We start from the raw sequence: 21008 nt of genomic DNA, 5'->3' as shown, positions 1-21008 counted from the left end.
GCAAAAGTTTGTTTTTTCAAAGCATTTTGCTCCGATTGTGTCCAACATAAATAGCTGAAATTTTCACCAAGTATTGAGGGGTGTCTCTGCGTTGTCGTCCATCTATTATTTTTTAGCATCAACTGGGTCGTTGTTTTCTGCATTTTTTTTGCAAAAAATCTGAGAAATAATAGATGAGGGACAACACTTAGTCTCTCCTCAATACTTGGTGAATATTTCAACCATTTATATTGGACACAATCGGAGCAAAATGGGTTGAAACAACAAACTTTTGCGACGGCTTCCCTTACCCCTTAAGAGTAAGACGGCCCATGCTAATGCAGATAAAAAATCAGAAGAGAGAAGTGGGAGAGGCAAGGCAGACGAATGGGGAACCTATAAAACCGTAATGGTAGTGGGAAAGAAATATAAATAAAAAAAAAATTATCAATCGCAATTAAATATTTGATCATTATTTGGAAAGAGCATTGAAGGATTTTGCCGTAACATAATACTGTCACTTAATAATAATATTTTAATATTTTGCACGAGTCTATAACAGGCCTTGTTTGTCATTATGTGCTTACAATGTAGACTAATAACAATGACGCCATTACCAACGTATTTTTAAAAATTTATTTTACATCTTATGATTATAATTGAGAGTTGTGAGGACTTCTTAACACTGGAAATGGGAAAACAGTGTAACTCATCAACCCTGTACGCGCACCGATATGCCAACATATATTTCTAAGAAATTATCGACATCAATCATGGAACAATAAAGAGACCCACGATGCCATGATGATCGCGGGAAGTATGTCCTGGGCAGTAGTCCATTTTAATCACCAAATGAACAAGTAACACAACAAAAATGCCGAACCAAAATTTCACCTAAAGTCTACCAACTAGGCCAGAAATAACCGCGGCGGTATGTGTCATTCATTAAATGAACTGTGACTTCAGTTAACATAAAATTTGGTTATAATATTCAACAAAAAAATAGTGATGTATCCATTCAACAGGAATTGAGAAAATAGAATTTACAAAAGAGAAGAATTGTTCACGCAATACAGAAGTGGATGCTAGGATTAAGTGCAAACAGGGTATCAAGCCCATGCGACAGCAGTCATCTAACCGTTATTTTATGCACTATTAGCCTTTTGCTTTTTTTTTCAATGTCTACCAATTTCATTGATAGTAAGTTTCCGAGTGAATCTGTTACAGTATCATTTTTTCAAGTAAAAATCGCCTCCAGAATGCACCAGTTTATAAAAAATATTTTACTGGGACGAATCGGGACTCGTGAGAGCGAGGGCCTATTCACACTCAAATTGGGTGACACCGTGATGACAAAATGTCATCGATTACACGTGATTTCAACGTTGATTACAACTGATTACGACTACAAGTGATTACCATTGTCGCGGAAGGTGATTTCAATGATTACAAATGATTTCAGTGATTACAAATGATTTCATTGATTACATGCAGTGATTACCAAATATTTGTAATCATTGAAATCACCAATTTTTTTTTTCATCAATTATTTTTAATATTAAAAAATTAATCAATAATTGTGTAGACTTTTTCTGCAACTATTTTTATTCATTTTTTTATTTTATCTCATAAAATACATTAGAATGAAACAGCGCTAAAAATATTTTCTAATTTCTTTATAAATATCATCTCGCACTTTCAAACGACCGTCTTCAGTCATTACAGGGGCTGAAACTGTTTTCCTATATTGTTCAATGTCAATATATCCGTGGGAATCCATTGGTTGTGGTCGTAAAGCATTGGAGTCTTGGTCCAGGATATACCATTGACACGAAACTCCAATTTGCTTCTTATTTCCTCTGATTCGTGCATATGTCCCTGAAAATTCCCTACTTCTCAACGTTTTCCCCCCGTGATGATTTCCATAGAACAATTTTAAATCAACATTTTCATCTCAGTACTGGGCCATCCCCTCTGCTGCGAATTTCTCAAGATCTCCCATAATTTTATCATCAAGTTGCCCAAAGGAAAGTGCATTGTCGAAATGATTGAATTGTAAACTGTTTTTGAGGTATGTTGGCAGTTTCACTGCTTTTTCTCTCTCCAGTAATCTCCAAAAATGCTGAGATTCGTCCTCTTCCATTGTTGTAAACGTGAACTATGAATTAAAAGAAAAAAATATCAACTTTCACCGCGTGTGAAAAAACAAAAAAAAACGGTACAATAAAAATTATGTTTCACGCACGTTGACGTTTCATGCATGTGGAGGTTATGTTGATTTACCGGTGGTTATTTTCACTGTTGTATCGTGTGTATTGATGACAGCAAACACTTACCAGCAGATAATTAAATACAATGGTGTCGATGAATACTCGTAGTCGCGGAAATTGTCGTATTTCTTTTAATTGGAACTCTCGTGAAATAATATTCGACTAATAAACACTTTCTGATCGACGAACGAGAATAAACATGTAAAATACCAAAGCAATGCGCCTGCGCACTGCGCATAAACTGATGGCGAGCATGTACAATTCAAAGGGTCCAAGGCCCTCTGCCACAAACAGCTGGGATTCCAAGAAAAATTCAGCCAGGGATTTTTTTTTTTTATTTAGCCAGGGATTTCTAGTTGACAGTTGGTAAGGATGTCGCACGATTTCCAATGATTACACTGATTTCAAATGATTTCAGTGATTACAAATGATTACCATTTTGATTACCAAAAAATGATTACAAGAATTGTAATCACGTGATTTCAATGATTACAGTGACTTCACTGATTACCAATTGATTTCACTGTGATTACATTTTGATTACATCAGTGAGTGACACCATGATGACGAGTATGAATAGCCCCTCGCGTGAGAGACTTTCTTATCGCGCGTCTAAAGTCAGTGGGGAGACGTGTTCCAGATTTGGGTACACTGGTCAGTAGTGGGAGGCTAAAGTGAGAAGACCAGAGCACGGGCCCCTCTCGTTATTTATTGCGCCCGTAATATGAGAAATTCTCCCACTGCGCGCCTACTAATGGGTTAAAAGATGTTTTTTTGTTGAGGCTTTTTTTAGATTTAATTTCTTTTTTCTTTAAAAAAAAATTGATTCACTATTTTTTTTATAATGAAATTGATTGTTCATCTCAAGATTGTAATCATGGGATAAAAAATAAATAAATAAAAAAATGAGTACACACGCTGGTAATGATTTTATTGTTACTAGTCTAGATTGCAGACGCATAACAACAAACAAGACTTATTATAAACTCGTCCAAAATATTAAAATATTAGGATTATTTTACAATATTATGTCAAGGCAAAATCCTTCAATGCTCTTTCCAAAAAATGGCCCAATATTGAATTACGATTGATTATAATGCTCCACAACTGACGAAATAATATTCATGCTTGTCCAAAGTTTGAAAAATGTTGAAAATACAGATTGAAACCCATAAAATAACGTTTTAATTGAAAAAATAAAATTGATAAATACTCTTCAAATTCATTGAATATTTGTGGGAACGATATGGTTTTGCTTCATTATTCGTTATGATTCATGAAATCTACTAATACGCAAAATTGGCTGTTTCACTAGAATTCATTAAATAATCGCATGGATTTTTCATTAAATCCTTATTTTCCAATCAATATTTTGAATAAACTTTTAAGGTTTTCCTCAAGTTACATCGACAGATAGAGATAGAACCGATGGGCGATGAGGTGAAAATGTTAATGTATATAAATTCAGGACCATCCTCTGTGACCGCTTCCAACCTATTTTTATATAGCAAACGACGAAAAAAAATCTGTCGCAGCTCGGATTTCAACCGAGACCTTCGAGAATCCGTACCAGAATGTTGAACTACGAATCCGTACCTGAGTGAGGCCTCGCACCTCATCATCTCTCAACATAACTGCAAATACTCCACAAAAATTCAACAGAACACTCGTAATTTTTATCCTGACGCGTTAAGTAAGCAATGCCCCCGCGACAAGTTATTGACGGTAATTCAATACTAGATCATATCAGTAAACTTTCGCGATAGATTTCCTTGAAATGAAGGAACAATTTAAATTCTGGAAATGGGTGTGAATTATGCGGACAGTTTAAAGTCGCTGAGTGCTTGCAAAAAATGATATCATCAATTTAAAGAAAATACTCCATAGTTGAATATTTTTTAATTAATACGTCCGAATTACGCTGCACTCAATTTGCTAAATTTCTTTTATTCATTCAACCTATTTATAACTGTTAGGTAGCTTTTGGCTCTATTGTAATTTTCATATTTTACATTTTCATTTTGGAAAATCTTCAAGGATTTGTCTTCAGAGTTTCTTTTATATAATCTTTAATGATCTAAAATCATTCTTCATTCATCTTTCCGAATGGAAACTTTGTAATCGTTGATTTTGACGATCTTCTATTTGTAACTGGAAGTGATGTAGCATGTTATGAAAGGTGAAGATATGATGTTTTTGGAAAATGTGTGTATGTATGTGCGAATCTTTCAGAAATTTTTAAACCTCCATAGAACAAACGGAAGACCGAGTCTATCCGGCCGAAAGCATGTGACCGCCACTTTATGGGTTATTAGTGTTTTTGCTTTCGAATAGAAGCCTTGTATTTGACCAACTTTTCGATTTTCTAATTTTGATTGCAAATGGTTTAGAGTGTTGTGAAACGGGGAGAAATTATGTTTTTAGGGTCATGTCTGTATGTATGTATGTGACAACTTGGGTTTTTGGTAATTAATTTTTAGAAAATGCAATATAAATACGGTGAAATTCGCAGATAAAAATCTGCGATTTTGGCTTCTTATAGCTATGCTTGAGCTCAAATGTGGCGCGCTGTTTCAGTCCAATCGGTCCGGTAGTTTCTCAAGTATAACAACTTCTTTAAATGTAGTTTTTCCTCAATATCTCAAAAACTACTGCACCGATTTCAATTTTTCTTTTTTCAAAATACTCGTCTCGATTACCTCTATCTAGATAAATATATATGCCCTTCAATACAAAGTTTGAAGATATTACTAATTTTCCGCTTTTCATGAAAAATCTTGTATGCACCATAATTTGAGAAAAAATAAAGATAACAGGTCGAAATTTTTTATGATTATAGCTCTTACAATATTGGCGGTTGATATTTTGGATAGGTGCAATTGGCCGACCAGTTTCCGAGATATTTAACGTTTCGTATAAATCTATTTCATTTGAGACAGGCCTTTTACTTTATAATGAATATTTGACTAAATAAACAATCTAAAACACTGATTCCACTAAGGGCAGAAGGCCTACACCGGGCGCGGCCTAGGTCAAGGGCTGCTAGGGCTCAAGAAATCCACTTTATTATAATTCAATACGACAAAATAATTAGTTAACTGAGCGCCAGTTAGTTTATCGACAACTAACAACGTTTTCCCAACTTATCTCAGGGAGTGGAAGTTGGAAGACCCAAAATAGTAGACGTTGACAAAGAGAGAGAGGAAGAATTATAGGCAAGAACACGTTTAATTCTGTAGTGAAGCGGTCAACCAGGTTAAGTCGAAAAAAGCAAACTTTTCAGGAGAGCTAAAAAACGTATTCCGCTCGTCCAGCTCATAATTTCTCCAAACCGATTGATGGATTTCGTTTCATTTCAAGTTGACTCTGCGCACACAGAGTAACATCAGTGGCAGACCATTCTATCTCGATTTTAATCGACTTAGCTTCAAAATGTATTCCATAATTGACAAGCTAAGTCGACTTAGCTTCTTTTTCCTATCGGGATGATGAAGCTATGTCGACTTAACCCAGTCTCTGTACCAGTGATTATTAATATGACAGATATTCGATATTTTATGAATTATCATCAATGGAATGTACAATCAGATTGGTTGGGAGGAGTAGGGAATCTTAAAGGAGCGAAAAATTTAAATTGTGTGGAGCGTTCAGTGTGGGTGGGAATTCAAAGTGGGCGATAATCGTAAGTGAAAAAAGTGATAAGTAATTACATGATTTTTTTCGGAAATTCTTGCACAGGCGGGATCTGAGGGACATCATAAAATTTTATTCTCGGATGATGAAACGTGAAAATATAGTTGAATTCCAATTCCGATTTTAGGATCCATCGCGATGATTTCCTCCCCTTGGATGTTACAGTTAAGAAATTAGATACGTATTCTAGTTCAGATTTTTTTTACGAAAAGGATTATTATTATTAAATTATTCTATAGTTGATTATTGTTCACAAAGAAATTTGAAGATCACAATGGAGTAACTCACAGGAAGGTATTTAGAATAGACGATCAATTATTAATTATTACATGTTAATCTTCAACTTCATCGTCAGAAAAAACAATATCAGGATCAATCAGTGCCTTATCATCTGTAATGAGATTCTCATAGAAGGGTCGACTGTCTTCATCAATGAAGGGGAGCAATTTCAACAGATCAACTTTTTTTTCGGCATTAATTGGATGTGGTCCAGTACGTAGTTGGGTGACAGTCAATTGTGGCGTTCGATTCTTCTTCCTGAAATCAACTATCTTAAAATTCTCATCTTCATCTATGCTCTCTTTGTATTGAGCCAACCCTAATGTTGTTTTCCTGTACCGGAGCCATTGAACATCACTCCAATAGAATTTATCACCTCTACTATTGTGAGTTGGTTTTTTCAGCTGTCCCCCGGTTTCTAACAGTTCCGCAAAATTCAATTGCCTAGTAGAATTCATTTCCACCACTTCATATCGTGTTCCCATATTCCTAACCATATTATAATAATCTCGAGGGACATGGATATTCTCAGTTCTCTTCTTTACTTTTTCAATTGCGGCGTGATCGGTGTCACCATCATTTCGGGTGTGGCCTGGGGTGAAAAATTTGTGTTCAATTGTTTGCAATGCAGTTTTTTTCTGCAGAGCATACATGAACATTACTGGGATGATGTTATTCTTGTTCTGACCACAGCAGGAATCCGAATAAAAAATAACGTGGGTCACCGAGTTTGGCAATCGCATGAGGAACTGAAAAACTGCAGAAGCCACTTGATTCGCCCTCCTTGGGGCAACACCCTCATGCCACATGTTGTTGTAGCTTTTACCGTCGCTGCAGTTATGACATGTCAAATTATATGTCCATAACTGCCGCGAGTAAAAAATGAGCGACGTCGGCAGATGGGGTGTTGGGAGACATTGTTGCAGGTCGAAAGTTACTACAACGTTGCTGCTGTTACTATTTTCCGCACGCTGCACATCTTGCCTCTTAGCAGCATATTTGGCATTAGCAGCGTTCTGGTGACCCTCAATTTTTTCTTCTATAATCTTTCTCTCATTTGCATCCTTAGTTCCAATCAAGTCAATTTTCAATTTGTCACAAACCTTGCATGTGTCTGTATTGGGGCTTAATCGCCAATCCCAGAGCGTGAAATTCACGTTCATAACTCCACCGTGAAACCTTATGATCGGGATATTTTTCACAATACAGACGATGCATGATCTGTAATGTCAACTGACTTGATAGGAATTTTTTACTCGTTTTCATTCGCGAGTAGTGCGACTCATACGCTGGGAAACTAGTTAAATGGTCTCTGATTCTCTTAATTTTTTCTTCGCTGATTTTTTGCGGTGGTTCTTTCTGCCCTCTCCTATCGTTCTGGGGAATTCCAGCTGCATTCTGAACGATTTTTTTCGCAATAGTGTCAATACTGCTATTTGATAGATCGAAAATGCAGTGGAAGCAACCCTTACAGACCCTGATAATTCTACCGTTTACCGAGACATGAAATTTCCGCGATTCTACTCGATTGCGTTTCTTAGACGGGCTGCATGTCGAATTCCTGTTGGTCTTCTTCGGAGTTATGGAAATCAGAGAGGCCATGTACAATCTTTTCAGATTAATATTCTCCAATTTCCAATACTCGTCATGCAGCTCTTGGCAGTTCTCAGGGGATAATTTCTGCGCACATTTCATTCGACAATTTGTCAGGGTTTTACAGCGTCGTTCCCGTACTGTCTTTCCATTCCTTGTCATATAGGATTGACCACTATCTCGAGCTTTCTTCTGTTTTTTCCTGCCCTCCGAGATCATGTTTTTGACGTACCGCCTGACTCTTTTCAGTGGTGGAGCATCTTCAACAGGGTCATCACAACTATCTCGTATTTTTTCTCTCGTGGATGTTCCTGAAAAACGTATGATTTTGACACATAGTAAAGAGTTTTGATAATATATGTAATGATTAACTGATAAGACGACTGGAACGATTGTATGAATTCAGTAATACAGAAATGGCTCTAATACAATTAACAGAGAGAACACATTTTCAGAGTAATGTCAGAGAGAATTTTCTTGGTCAATTAGTTTTCTTCCAGAACAGAGTAAAATGAAGTCTCCTAGTTTCGAAATTGAATAACAAAGAAGAAAGCCACGAAAAAGGAAGGAAATTACAAGAGAAAATCGGAACAGTTTTCAATGAAGAATTTTCCCAATTCTCCAACATCGATTTTTTTTCTGTCAAATGGAAATCGTGGAATTTAAATTGGGATCTGAATGTCGCCATATTCATCTTATTCCTAATTCCAATGTTTTTTTCCCAAGATTCTGTGAATTTCCGGTAGAAATTACGTTCGAAAACTTTCTACTCGTTGACGTCCATCTCAAAGATTTTGGAAATGAATTAATCAATCTAACAGAAACTTGAAATGATCGTAATATAATCATTTTCCGTGATTTCAAGAGAAAAATTCAGTTGCAATTATAAATTTCTCCAAGATCACGAGATCGTCTTAATCTCAGGACGTTAGGTGATTTTAGAACTCAGTAGTGAAGTGGTAAAAGGAGGTAAGTGAAAAAATATAGTGTTGACATTTTCAAAAATATCTCCGAAATTATCAGATTTAGGAAGATTTTACCCATAACATTTTTTGTAGCTCAGATAATTTCCCTCAAAAAAAGATATCTGATAAATTGACGTGAATTTAGTCGTTTCTGAGATTTTTGCAAAAATGTCAACACCACTTTTTTTCACTTACCTCCTTTTACCACTTCACTACTGAACTCATTTCTAGCCCTCTTCCCTCTCTTTTAGTTCTTTCGTTCTTGTGTTTTCTTAATTAAGTTATATCATTTCACTGTTAGAATATTCAAATTTAACAATACCTAAATTTCTTTGATCGCTCAAATAGTCATCGTCGTCACTGTCTGATGTATGAGGATTATATGAACTTTCTGAAACTAAGAATATTTCATTACTTGAGGAATTCCATTTTCCATAACTGAGAATATGAAATAGATATGGATATTTCATCATTCATTGTTTTACCAGTTTCATCACCCGAGTCACATTCATTATAATTCATCTCTTTTCTTCCTCGAGTAACTTTTTTTCTAGAGTCTAGCTTTCCCGTTTCATCTCGCTGTTCTATGATGGAGAAAAAATGATTTCATTAATTGTGTTCCGGCACTACATAGGAATAAAGATAAAAAATCAATGTAGTATTCATTATACCTTGCGATAGTGACAACGTTCCAAAACTGGACACAACATCAGCAGTCATATCTTTCAACCATGGTAGTTCCTCATCGTCAGAACTGTGATTCTCAATGGTAATCGATTCTTCAGACTCAGATCGTACGATTATCCCTTTATATTCCTTTCTGTCTCGTGACACATTCTGTTTTTCAGTCCTATCGTCTTTATCTCTCCTCGACTTTGAAGAGTTTTGAAAGCCATCAATTTCGCTGTGTCCTACATGAGATTGTCGCGTGCTTTTTCTTCCTTCACTCTCAACATTTTGTCCCCTTTGCATCTCCACTGAATGAGGAGTACTGCTCGTACTTGCACGGACGAATTTGACTGTTCCTGGAGTTATTTGTTGTACACTAACGATTCTGGGCTTTGATGATTCTGTGAATTGAAAACGGGATAATTTCAATCGACGGGGTAGTAACATTGGGAATCGCGGTTTGCAATTGTGACGTCAACGCACCCACCGGGTTGCGAACCCAAGTAGCCTGCATGATAATATCGCACTCGAACCGCTCAGCCACAGTCGTGGGTGAAATCAATGTACTCACGATGTTATTCTTGTGATCATTATTTATTCCCGGAAATACTCATGGCTTACCTTTTTCGTCAGTGGTCTTTCTCTTCTTCGTAAATCGGTCAATTGTCCATGGTACACTGCGCTTCGCGGTAGGCTTTTTCGATTTTATCCTGGATTTCATTGCAGTAGCTAGTGCGAAATANCGTGGAATTTAAATTGGGATCTGAATGTCGCCATATTCATCTTATTCCTAATTCCAATGTTTTTTTCCCAAGATTCTGTGAATTTCCGGTAGAAATTACGTTCGAAAACTTTCTACTCGTTGACGTCCNAAGGATCTACCTTGGACAGTTGCAGCATTTCTCTCTTTGGATTTCATTGCAGTAGCTAGTGCGAAATATTGAGTTGTTGGAATTATTCATTCTGTACGTTATTCATTTCACATTTAAACGGTGGGGTCATTATTTTATTCAATATCTAAGATTTGGACAGAGGATCTACCTTGGACAGTCGCAGCATTTCTCTCTTTGGAATACTTTGGCTTTTTCACTTGAAACTCTTCAGCACTGTCATATTCATCTACTGAATAAAAACGAAATTTTTATATCTATTTGGACTTAGAATAAAGAATATTCAACTGATTTTTTTTTGTGCTTCAGCTCCTCCAGAAAATCAAGAAATTAATCAAGATCCGGCACCCCACTTACCCCTACTGAAACGATTTCCGATGGTTTTTCATGAAATTTATATCTCTCAAGTTTTCATACGATTTCCCTACCAAAGAATCAGATTAATAAGAAAAAAAAATCAGATTATCCTATTACCCCGCAGTTTGTTTGCTTCTCTTGGAAGAAATAATAATTCCATGAACGCTCCTTATTGTTGAATCACTTTTTAATCTATTGAAGGGGTTCCGGTTACATTGAAAGAATCAGTCGTTATAAAACTATTTTTGCGCTTGCATTCAAATTAGCGCCCAAAAAGTAAAATAATTTTTTTCCCCATATAAAAATGTGTAGAATTACCAATCATTTCGTGATTCCTTTTGTCTTCACGCTCGGGCTGTGTGAGTTCATTGCTGTGAAAAGTCTTTGGAGTTTTCTTTGATTCCCTTCTGTCTTCGAAGAGTTTTTCATCGTTTTCCAACTTTATCCTACCCGCTATGGAAAATTGATTACGTAATGTGCTAAAAATAAATAAAAGTTTATGACTATGAACCTACCTTTGATTTGCTCTCTTTTGTATTTCGTCATTTTTTTCTCATCTCAAATCTTCTCGTTTTTTAATCAAATGTTTTTTTTTCACTCTCAAGCGATTATCACACGTCGAGGGCTGTGAATACACTGACACAATAGTTCGAAGGATTAACGCGAATACAAAGACGTGTTTACTAATATCGAAGGCCAATCTCACCCCCTCAATACCTCCCCCCACATTCCTCAATCCTTCAATTAATCCAATTGAATAAGATGATTTTTTAGCGGTCTTATTCTTCGATCGGTAAAGTAGGAACGCCGAAAATTACATCGAAGTGCCGCTCTTCTCCATGCACGTGTAATGACACTGGTTTTTGTAATGAGCGAGTCCATTATGAGGGGAGGACAGTTGAAACGCTTCGTGTCGTGCAGAGATGCAGCGGAAAATGGAAATCATGACGGGAAAAAGAGATTATGAGTCCACGAGCATATGTGCTAAATCCCTTATCCAAAGATGACAAAAATTTTTTAATTAAAAACTTCAACGATTCCAAAATTTTCAGCAGTTTCCGAAATTTTACAAAAACAATCCGAAATCTCCAAGGATTCTGAAAATCAAAAATTGAAAAATTTGAGGATTCATTTTTTTCAAATTTTCTGAAATTTTTCGAAATTTTCAGGTCTCGAAATTTTCGGGAATTTCTAAAAATTTTTGAAAATTTTCTAAAAAGGATCGCCATAAGTTTTTGGCAATTTCTGGGAATTCCAAAAAACTTTTGAAAATTGCTAGAGGATTTTCAAAACGTTCGAGGGATTCTAGAAATGATTAGATCCTGTTATAACTCTCGGTTAGTCACAACCGTTTACTCGCAGGAGTTAAGTCGACTTAGCTTCTTTTTTCGAAATTTTTTTTTCGAGTTAAGTCGACATAGCTTCACGGACAATCATCGAACTTAAAATATGCGACTTAACTTGTTTTATTTCATCGCAAAAATGTGATCAATTATTGTTTTTCGCTCAAATCCTCTCGTCTGCAGATGCGTTATGCTATTTAGAGTCTTTCGACCTCAAAAACCCATTTTCGAAAAAAATCGACTTTACCTGGTTGACCGCTTCACTACAGAATTAATAATTACTCACTTATTATGGCGACAATTCACTCGATTTATTTCATAGAAGATTCTAGACGTTCTCGGGTATGGACTCTTACCACACATTATTAAATTAAATTAATAATATACAATATAGAATATAAGAGACAACTATACAGTCTCGTTGCCGGGCGAAGAGTGATACGATGGGCCTTAGACAACTTGTTGCACGACAGAAAATCAAAAATTTGGCGATTGCGCCCTAAATATCGTCTAGATTCCGATATAGCTTTGTAATTCAAATTCGACAATGAACTTATGGCTAATATCTCATACGGCAACTTACGAGATCCCCGAGAACGAGGAAAAATTGTATCGACGAGAAGGGAAAAACAATGTCTCCTGTCACACATTAAAAGGTTGAATATCTTTCTGTAGACACCCTGTAGCATGTGGTTACGGCGTATGCCTATCACAAGGGCAAGCAATTGCTACGGATCCATTCGGAATTTTATTACCAATGGAATTGGTAGAAGTAAAAAAGTAACGGTCACATGCCTTTTGTCGGATAAGCTCCAACCCCTAATTGTTTTTTTATGTCTACCAATTCCAGAATTCTAGCTTCTGAATGGGTCCATGGCAATTCCATTTCAAATTGAAAAATGGCAATTTCTATTGAATTATCTATTTTATCAATTTTGGTATTGGAAAAATTCCCATTAGTGAAATATTTTTTGAGATATCAAAAACTAACTGCTAGAAGATGAAAATTGTGTACCGTCATGTTCTGCAATGGGTTGATTAACAAAATTAATAAAGAAGAAATCGGGAGAATCTGTTTTGAATCGAAATACAAATGTTGATTATTCATTGTTAGTCGGTTTTGAAGTATTTTACTTCTATGTTATATGAATTTTAAAATCATCCAGATGCAAAATCATCGATAAAATGACTATTTTTCATTTTTTGGGCAAAACGATTTCTAGATGAATGGCTCTATGCTAGGATGTACTTAATCGATTGATCCAAAATTTTGAATACAATTGTGACTCACTAATATCAACTAGTAGCCAAAATTTCACGTGTCTATTCCAACTTTTGCGTTTTATGAAACATTGATGAAGGGATATTCATATTTCGATTGATCTCAATAGAAGACAACAATACGAGTATTTTGAAAAAAGAAAAATTGAAACCTGACCATTAGTTTGGGAGATACTGAGCAAAGCAATTTTTCAGAAAAAGTTGAATATCTTCTAAACTACTCATCCGATTCTACCTATGCACAATTCCATTCTGTAATGATATAAGAGCTACCATCCTACAAAATCTTAACTTCCTATCTCATGTATTTTGGCTAGTTATCGTATATACATTGACTTCATGATGAATAACAATGAATAACTTCCCTATCCGAGAAGCTAAAAAATGCCAATTATTATCAAGCTGTTTCTAGTTGCATAGGGCTATTGCGACTTGATTTAATAAATATTATCACAAGAAAGATTTTGATGTTAAAATAGTATTTTACGTTACAAGTGTGAAAAAGGGAATAGTATATTTCAGGGCGAGTGCGATGGGGTTTTTTACTCGCCTGGAGTTGTCGTCCAAGCCGAAGGCGAGGACTGGCCTTCGGCTCGTGCTATAAACACCCCACGAGCCAAGAAACACTTTTTCCGTACCGATTTTCACTTTTCCTTGTCCGGGGATTGGTATTGTTACCCTTCCCCAAACTAAAAGTAAAAGTGAAAATCACTACGAAAAAATATTGTTCACGACTAGTGCATGGGGTTCTCGCCTTCGGCTCGGACGCCAACTCCACGTGAGTCTAAAAAACCGCATGGGACTCGCCTTGAAATATACTATTTCGCGCTGGTAACGAAATATACTATTTTGATAGAGATGATACGTTCAACGAGTGGCCGAACTGTGCCTTTTTCGTTTACAAGTACACGAAAAGGCCCTTCTCGGCACGAGATGAACGTAGCGGAAGCGTCAAAATCCGCCCGTGTGCACCTCGGGCGGAAAGTCATGACTTTCTGCCCGAGGTGCACACGCGATTTTTTAACACGCCTGCAATGGAAAGTTCGTATTTTGCTCTTTGATGAAAGGGGGGGAAAGTATGAACTTGAAAGTATGAAAAAAATATTTAAACCCCGCCAGCTTTTCCCGATAACAAAAAAAATTATGAAAAATCCTGTAGCATCTCGGATTTGACCTGAAACCGGTAAGCTTCCACTTATTGGCTACACAGTTGGCGGAAAAGCGTCGCCAACATATCGTCCACCCCTCACACTGAGGTTCTTTTGGTGAACTCCAACGTAACTTCGTAGTGAACCACCTTGTCGCATTAAGCAATTTCTCTACCACGGCAGTTGACTCACCATCTCCCAAAACAATCCCAATATTACCACCAAGTAAACAGAACGTGTCAAATTCACCGAGGGAGGATAATCTCTGTTTACCTTTGCGTCCTATCTCCCGAACTTCAAACCCGAAAATTCTCTTCATATCTCCTCCAACATACTAAAAAACGCCACACCTAAATCCCTCGCGCCCAAAGAAAAAAAAACAGTCAAACTAAATAATCCGAGCAACAATGTATTTGCAGTGAGACATGGTTACGTGCCCATAACCCAATAAGGCGATATAAGATTTTGAAATACGATTGGATCGCGATAATAGGGCGTTTGTGAGCAAGAAATTCAGATAGGTCTGGGTGAGCACGTAATCGTATGCAGCACGGGCGCGCCTGAGGCAGTTCCAGGCGTTCTTTCTTTCACTCACATACCCCCATACCTCCCCCTCTCCTGCACCCTCACCTTCCACTTGTCCACTGCTCCTCGCCCTCTTTTCATCTTCAGCGAACCTGTTTGGCTGCGTTGTGATCTTATATAGAAGAAGGCAATGCGTTGGAACTTCTCGGCGCGTCTGAATGTCCGCTTCGGGCTTCTCTCGGCCTAATTACGGGTGCCGTTCTCCCAAGCGAATCGATCGATACCCCACGCTGCAATCGGGATAAATCAACAGTTGAATCGTTTGATCAATCTCGTTGACAATTAATTTCCTCCACATTTTTTCCTCTTGTGAAAGAGAAGAAAAAATCCCTCACTGGCATTAATTGGAAAAATTTTATTCCGTGATAAAAACGAGAGATAAGTAGCCACTCCCATGTAATGTGACATTAGCCCGCAAGTAGAGCGGTATGAGTGTGAGCAATCTATTTATGCAAGAACTCGCAGTCGCTCAGCTGGAACAGTGTCTCAAGTTTCTGCTCCACACACGACACACAGTGACATAAGACAGTATCCGCACTCTGGTTCTCAATCATGTCGACAAGGACGAAATTTATTATGAAGTAGAGCTCCATTCACTTGCCCATAGACATTTGTAGCTCTCTCATCTACCTTTTGTCATCAAAAACGTACGCAGGTGTGTGTTTTAAATGACAAAAGGAGTTATGCCGCCATGACACTTCATTTAAAATTCTCTCAATACCTCTGACCACTCGTCGATAAACTTGACGTTGCACATGACAATATCTCGTCATCCGGCGGTGAGTAAAAAATACTCTATTCAACTTCCGGCATTAAATCAACAAATGCATTGAGTCACTCGGTGAAAGGATTAAAATGGAGATTGAACGATTTCCTATTCAATAAATCAGATTGACTTTCACCTCTCGATCAACAATCGCTTTACAGAACACGGTTGGAAATGTACCAGGGACGAGGCATTGACTTTTAACTCGAGAAATAAAAATAATAAAAGCATTCTGTACCCATTTACCTCTCTCAAGGAGTTCTCCAGACGGGCGTAGGCGCTCTTGGGTTTATTTCTCGAATAAAGTGTTTACAATGCTCTTCTTCCATATAACGTTCTCTCCTCTCTCTCACTCATCTCTGCCTCTATCTCTTCTTGCGTAGTCAGGGGCCCTTGAGCACGCGAGTAGCCTCAAGGCGGCCATAATATACATCCCCATTTATTTCTTGTGGTAATTTCTACAGACCAAGTACACCAGTACAGGCACAGTATCAACATCGATTGGCCAGAATTTTCCTCGGTGATAATCGAGCCAACTTTTTTACTATTCTTTATCAAATGCAACGCATTGGAAACGAGTCGAGCCGATTAATGGACGCAGGTGTGCAAGAGGCCGAGACCGTGTAAGGCTTTACGATTCGAAAGCACACAGGACAATCTAACATCAAACAAGAGCTTATCTTGCGCATACAAACTTGTACTCTGATGCTTTATAATGCCTCTCTGGCGTTTATCTATCTTTGTTTCCGTTTCATTTCGTATCTTGTCGGTTTGTCTGACGGGATTTTTGACAGAAAAAGTGGAGCCTCTCGGTTTACGGAGAAAGGAGAAAGAGGGACGCAGGGACATTAAAGGTTGCAGACGAGGGAGAAAAAGGCAGTCTCTCCTCTTTCATGCGAATTTGATGGATCCTCGGAAGAGGCCACAGCGTGATTTCATGCATGACCGATTGGCTCTCTTCTCTTTTTACACACTCGTGTTCACAACAAAACGAGGTAAACTGGACACCGCCTTTAAACTTATAATACGGCAACACCGTGTAATAACCTCATTTGGGAGGCCTCATTCTTTACTTTTAAATGAAATCCCGGAGTTTTTGTTGGATCTTTGAAGGCTGTCTGAGGTATACTCAAATGGCTTTTCTTGGGTGTTGAGATACTCGCGCAGGGAGACAACTCCATTACACCGTTCTTTATTTAATGGTACATTGTGAGGGGATACAAATTGTTGAAAAATAAATTTCAAGTACATCCTCAAGAGTGAGAGAATTTCCTTTGGAATGAAATGAAGTAAGGATGAATTAAAATCATAGTCATCGTAAGACGAGCAAAACTACTATACGGAGTGACGTTTGAATCAGTTGTTAACCCTAGTCTGGTCACCAAGCGCGACTCCGCGAGTTGGTCCGAAGGGCTACTCACTTGACATGAAATCATTCCGAAATCACGTGAAATCGTCTGAAATCAATGAAATCACCGAAATCAGTGGCGCATCGTGCAAGTCATTCGTGATTTTGAAATTGATACGTCTGCCAACGATGGTAATAAAACGCCGCACTCACTGCCATAGTAAAATGGCAAAATGGACCGCTTTTCATCGTCATTATCTCAAGATTGGCCGAGTGGAATCAAACGAATTCGTTATTATTTACCAGTTTTGATTTTCATAATTTGAGACGAGCCGTTTTGCCCCAACCCTGTTATTTATTAGTTTTATTTTTCTGAAATCACTGATTTCGAATTAATGAAATGATTTGAAATCATGGAATCACTTCCCGTGACGCTCGAAATCACCGAAATCATTTTATCCGAAATCATTGAAATCACCCGAAATCGTTTTCATTTTGAAATCATGGTGTCATTCAATTATGAAGTGAGTAGCCCTTCGACTTGGTCACCTCGGCGGGGATTCGCCGTGTTATTTGGGCTTTAGCGTTGCCGAATTCACTCTACACTACCCGGGCGAGTTTAGCGAGTTTCCGGCAACGTCGCGTCATGGGCAATGTCATTTACCATGGGAAAAAATAATTCATCTGTTCGAAATAATTTGTCTTCTTTAGGAATTTTGGCAAATATGTTGTTTTAAAAACTACTATAATTTTTTAGACACTTCAATTGACAAAGTCGAATTTTTTTGGACTCTTTCGGTTAACCAGTCAGTAATTAAAGAAAAACGATGCGCGGCAGGGTTTTCTTCATAGGGTGAACAATCTAGGGTTAAGTTATATAGAGGTGAGTGTCATTTTTTCTTGTCTTTCAAAAATATCATGAGGCTTGTGGTAATCTTGGAGATGGGCGAGATCACGTAGAGGACGAGAAACGTGTGCGTCATCGCCGTTGTGTACTGTTGTTTTAGGGGTGAGAGGCAAAACTTCGGTGGATAAGAGGACAGTGAAAATAAAGGGGACCCATTGAGAAAAATATCCGAGGACAAAATGTATCCTCTGCATTATGCATGACGTACATTTGGGCCTTTGACTTTGGAGACTTCTGAGTGTTTCAGTTTACGGAGAGAAAATATTAAACGAAATGGTGAATTTTTAAATTATCTACTCGCCGCAGTGCAGTTAACGTTGATCATTCAATGACACGAAATATTATTAATTCGAGTACAAACATTTCGAAGCAGAGATTCAGGTTTGAATTGAAACTGGTGTGTGCATATAAATATTTCTGCATTAGATATGTGTGCGGTGAACGAGATCCTAAGACGCACGAATAGAATATCGCGAAGTGGATAGATATAGAAACCGGTTCAATTACAATACTCCAAGTTTGAAGAGATAGTGGGGAGGGGCTGTTCTGTTCGCTTGCGAGAGCACTACACTGCCTCGGGGAAATCGTACACTGGAGTTATACGAGTCTCTGGCACGCACGAGATAAACATAACAAATATAAAAACAAAAAATTATTACCCTGTAGGGAAAATCATACTGGTTTGATATCGATCGTGCGTGAAACGTGTCTACACATGATACTGTCACACTGTATTACGTGTTTGATTTTCTGTTTCTATCATACGTGACTAATATTGTAATAAATTGCATTGGTTGAAAATATATATTTTTTTCTATATTGATTTGATAATTTATTGAGGGCTGCATATAAGATAAAATATGGACGTTTTCAATTCTAGAATTTATATAATAATATGGGAGTTATTGAATTATAGATACAATTTATAAACATTCTCCCATATGTATTACAAATAATCCAATATTTTCTATTTACTTGTAGCTTCAATAATTCAATTGGTGCATGGATTAATCATTAACCATTAATGACTTATCTTATTAGGAATAATTGCAATATGATTATTTCAGGATATAAGACTCCCCTCGGTTTTATCTTAAAGGGCATCAACTATTCATCAATGATTTAGGCTTATTTAGATTTTGTTCAATTTAAAATAATAAATCTTCCCTCCCACAATTTTATCAATTGAATTTATCCCATTTGTGACCTTCAATGACGCCGTAATTGAATGGAGAATATGTAATAAAATATTGAATATATAAATTTTATAAGTTGATTAGAGATAGAATTCATAGAATTTTTTTTCTATAGATAATCTAATATTTTATATTCAATCATCGCTTTAGTTAGTAATTGAACCGATTCACTGAATATTCATAAATCATTTGTTTGCCTAATCAGTAGAATAATTAATCGCTATTTATAGAAAATAACAAGCATGGGGTCGAACCTATCCGGGAGAATGCATGTGCTTGTTACTTTATATGTCATTAATTTCTTTCTTTTTTTTTAAATTTCTACCAATTCCATTGGTAGTAATCTTCTGAGTGGATTCGCGACCATTCAATTTTTTAAATGAAGATAGGTAATCCTTATTGAACTTTCTGATTCTATTTGATAGATATTATTATGAAGATATTTTGGTGTTGAAAAAATTTTGTTCAATGAACTTCTTCTCGAGCAAATTGTGTATCGTGATGTTCTCCAATGGGATGATTAATGAATTGAATACAAATGAATAAGGACAATTTATTCAAAATCAAGATGCAAATATTAATTATTGAGAGTTCATTAATATTCAATTATTTAATTGTATATTATATGAATTGTTCAGTCATCCAGGCGTGAATTATCATTATCATTACAATTATCATAAGCAATAGTAGCGCAGTTTTTGAGAAACTTAATCGATTGAGGTTAAATTTCACCCAGATACATGCTCCCAAATAATACCAATCATGGAGCAATTCAGATTGTTACCGTCAACTTTACTCCTTTTTCTGTGAACATTTATAGATACACACAGTTTCTAAAAACATCATATCTTCACGTATCCATGACCTTCTACATCACAAAGCTTCTATTCGGAAACAGTAATGTGACTTTTTGAAGTTGGACAATAATCCCCCTTTTAACTTCATTCATACAAGAATTTATCAGGCGATGAATATGCGATAAAATATAGTAATTATACATTCTAAAATCATTTCATTTACAATCCAAGTTGAGTGATAGTTATTGAACATTCGTTCTTTCTTTCAAGAAATAATATAATCTGATATTTTCTGTTCAATCATGACTCTAATGCTTCTATAAATTAATCGACTATTCATCAATGATTTATGTTTCGTTTCATTCAAAATCGTTACACTGTGATTATTTCAAACTATATAATTTCCTCTCGGGTGAATCACCGATGCACGAATGTGTCCCGCGTGGGTGCGGCACCCTCGACACTCCGGGACACACAAGAGCGTCCATTGTTGCAGGACGAAAACTAAAAATGAGAAAATAAGAAAAAAATAAAGGAGAGCAGAGGAGAAGGTCCAACCGGCGTGCTCATGACCGAACTCGATCGTATATGGCAGAGCAAAGAGAATACATAACACCAGCCAAGAGAGAGCCCCCATTGTATACTTGGGTTATACATACACCAACCCCATTGTTTATGCCAACCGTTCGTGGATCAAATTTATGCAGGGCTCCCTTTCGAGTGTCTTTTCTTCTCCTTCTCCTTTATGCTGTTCTTCATTTTTATTCAGTCTCTTTTCTTTTACGTTTTCTTTAGTTACTCTTCAGAGTCCATTAGCGTGTGGATACATACTTCTATCCCCTTGAATCGGCATAAAGATATGGATTTATGCTGCTCTCAGTTTGTACACACACAGAAAACCTCTTTCGTGTATCAGGCTGTGATGTGACTCATTTTGTTAAT

This window comes from Diachasma alloeum, unplaced genomic scaffold, assembly GCF_001412515.2.
Source record: "Diachasma alloeum isolate Michigan unplaced genomic scaffold, Dall2.0 Dall_scaffold_00181, whole genome shotgun sequence".
In the NCBI taxonomy this organism is placed as follows: Eukaryota; Metazoa; Arthropoda; class Insecta; order Hymenoptera; family Braconidae; genus Diachasma; species Diachasma alloeum.
This window is presented reverse-complemented; position numbering follows the sequence as displayed.